Genomic DNA, 3,318 nt, shown 5'->3' with positions numbered 1-3,318 from the left:
ACTCTGATGAAATCACTATTATGAATGAATCGAACAATACCGTCTTTGTTGAAAGTACAATTTATATACAATTACATATTTCATCGTTAACATTAAGTATAAAATATGTAATTGACAATTAAAAAAAAAAAACACAGACAAATCTAAGGGACATAACTCTAATGGATTTAAACTTATTTCTTCCTTTTCATCCACGAAGACCACCAGGATATTCGAGGAGCATAGTTTGTCGTTGCAGCAAGCTTCCACCTCATCCAGTCTCTGTCATACAAAAAAAAAAAAGCATCAGCAGAGTTTCGGAATTGCTCAGCCACATCGGCTGGATTTTCTCTGTGTTCGCCGGGATTTTTCAAATTCTTTTTTGTATCACACAGGCAAAAACGGACAAAATCCAACTTGTGTAGGTATGCCCAAGTTGACATACAGAAGTGTGTCTCCACCCCACGACTTCGTGCAAAATTCCATTTATAAACATTCATGTTTCTAAAAATAATGAGGAAACAAAACTGACACGTGTGTATTTTTCGAAACTCCAATCTCAATCCTTTGGAAAACAATTTTAAAATCAAATTCCGCTATAAAGCATTTATAGAAAACGTCGTTTAAAAAATATAAATTTTTCTGAAAGTTACGAGGAAACAAAGTTGATGGGGGTACATTAGGTATGCCGGATGAGCTATTCCGAAAATCCACCTAAGCACCAACACACACACACACACACACATACATAAAGCTTTAAAAAGACATACACACAGAAATAGTTGTAACATCAAGAGACTCACCGACATCAAATACGGTGCTGAGATATACACGGTCATGTGTAGAGGAAAAAATAGTAATTGTCACACTCTGAGATCGACTCGATCGCCTCCGATGTAGCCACCTAGAATTTATAGACATATAGATATACCCAGACTGTTTACACCATGCAATTTCATCAGCGTGTGTCGGAGTGTGCCTTATAGTCCTCAACTTCACAGAGACGTGGGATAAATAGAAATGTAGATCTTCGGGATATACCTCGTCGGTCGGACGGCTATCTGCATGCCATATGATTGGGGCTTCACAACAACCCAAGACTTTATAAAAGTTACTTAGTTGCCTTGTATTGGAACTTGCTTTTAGTCAAGAGTAATTTTCTTATCGTACGCAATATATTCTATTAAAAGATATATGATTAAGAAACAAGTCTTCATATTTCAGTATTTAAGAAAAGAAAATATATAATGAAACTAATTCGAAACGGCCTCTGTTTTATAGTAAAGATTGCGAAATGTATATTTATGTACTTGTCATCATTTGAGATGAAAACATTGGAATAGTGTTTTTTGAAAAACAATAAATCTTGAATGTTTCTGTGCGATTTCAAATGTCGTTTTAATTTTTCTTGTCAAGGGTGAAAAATGTTGTAACACATGTAAACAACACTTCAAAGGGAGGAAAGCGGCGTGATTAAAATTTGGACTTATAATAATAGGGAATAGTAAAAGATTTTACCGAAACGAATAAGTAAATTATTTAAACTAGGTAAATCACGAATTCCATTAAATTTTTGAATTTTGATCTTTTTCCAATAAGTTTACTTAGTTCGTTTTCTTGTACTACTTTTGCTTATATAAATATGACAGTTGTATTCCCTTCTTATACCTAAACACATTTTGTGTGACAAATTTTCCTCGAGAGGAAGTATTACATATTTATTTATTTATTTATTTATTTATTTATGTGTTTCAGCCAAGTGGCTGCGGTCATGCTGGTGCACAAGGAAAAAGTTTCTTTTTTTTTACAAAATTGGAATCTTCCTTATCCAAGACAAAAATGAATCTTAAATGTACTTTTGGAAAAATACATTAAAAATGAAAATTTTAGAAATGATGCATTTACCTATTTTTGAAGCATTCTTTTATTCGTTTCAGTAGTTCGGGAAAGCTAAATCAGATTTTTACATCTCCCATGGTCTTAATTTTGAATACGTTGCTTCCCTCCTATTTTATTCTCACCCAGTTTATAAATTGAATTGTAGACTTAAGAGAAAACATTCTTAGACAAAATCCAAAAAATTTTGGAAAAAAGTTTCTTTACACCAGAATATGATCACAGAGAATAGAAAGTGGCAATCCAAAACAAAAGATTTCCCAAAGTATGAGGTGTGGGGAAAGTCTGTCTGAAATAAGAGCCAGCATCATCAAAGCCATCAAGATTTTTGTCGTGAGCAAGCATACACCTGCGACAAATGTCATCCACAAAGTCAAACCAACCCGCTACCGTACGCTCCGATGCTCGTATCTCATTTAATAGCATTTTCTGAGGACAGTCGGTTGACCATAAGTAGAGCAGCTGAGTAGCTTTGTAAAGAGGTAATTTAGAGTTGGAGAAAATAGATCTTTCCCGTACCGATTTTTCTTTCTTACACTTACGACAATTCCATTTCTTCGTGTCTGTTGGATATTTAGCGATATCTGCAATAAAACGCATGGGTTCTTGACAGTGTTCGCAATTTCTCGTGTTCGCTAGTAGGTTGTGTCTTGTAAGCCATCGCATCGTTCCCTCCAAATCTCGACTGTTGACACCATCAAGAATCATCTGCTCAAAATTTATTTCCAAATTGCACAAATCTCCAAAAGGTATTGGTGAAATATTATCCGGAAGGATTGAAGTAGGATTACGTGGTCTTGGCATAATCGTGAAGTTAGAGAAATGACTAAACACCTTCATACGGAAGTAGAATAGTATTTCATTTTCTAAGAAAGTGAAAGTGTAGAAAAGTAAAGTTTCCCTTTTAACATTATAAATACTAGCATATCGGCGTCGTTTTATTAATGAAAGAAAATAGCATTATTAATACTATGAGAGAAACCATTGATAAATGTCCGCAATCCAGTAGATATATGCATATACACAGAATCAGATAAGGTTGTAACGTCTCGGGTGACAATATCGGCCTCAATGAATGTATGGGGAAAAAAACCCCATTTCTAACAAAACTGTCCGATGAACGGGAACGTGAAACTCCGAGTAACAGTTTTTTTGTCATATTTCTGCTGCTTTTAAATAAAGCATATTACTCTGCCTCTGGTATTTGAGTACTCCTTTTTCCACCTTGTTGCACATTTATGTACTTACTCCGATATATATATATATATATATATAAATAATATATACATACATATATGTACATACATATATATGTATATATACATGCATATATGGGTACAGGACGTCAAAAAAACGTGAACAAAATGAGAAACGAGAACATAAAAAACAAAAATATAGAAAACGAACTTTTTTTTCAAACAACGAAAAAAACAAAAAAAAAAA

The 3,318-nt window shown here is 33.8% G+C and overlaps 1 protein-coding gene across 1 annotated transcript in view; it reads right to left on the bottom strand.

The window, feature by feature from the left end:
* Nucleotides 1-3,286, bottom strand: part of LOC106881558 (cyclic pyranopterin monophosphate synthase) — a 5,411-nt gene extending 2,125 nt beyond the window's left edge. Inside the window, exon 1 of the mRNA XM_014932006.2 lies at nucleotides 783-3,286. The gene's annotated coding sequence lies outside the window, so the exon portion shown is untranslated. The remainder of the gene's footprint in view (nucleotides 1-782) is intronic.
* Between the last annotated feature and the right edge of the window lie 32 nt (nucleotides 3,287-3,318).

Source organism: Octopus bimaculoides, chromosome 4, assembly GCF_001194135.2.
Source record: "Octopus bimaculoides isolate UCB-OBI-ISO-001 chromosome 4, ASM119413v2, whole genome shotgun sequence".
Lineage (NCBI taxonomy): Eukaryota > Metazoa > Mollusca > Cephalopoda > Octopoda > Octopodidae > Octopus > Octopus bimaculoides.
Note: the sequence above shows the minus strand (reverse complement) of the source record. Positions and strands in the feature narration are given on the sequence as shown.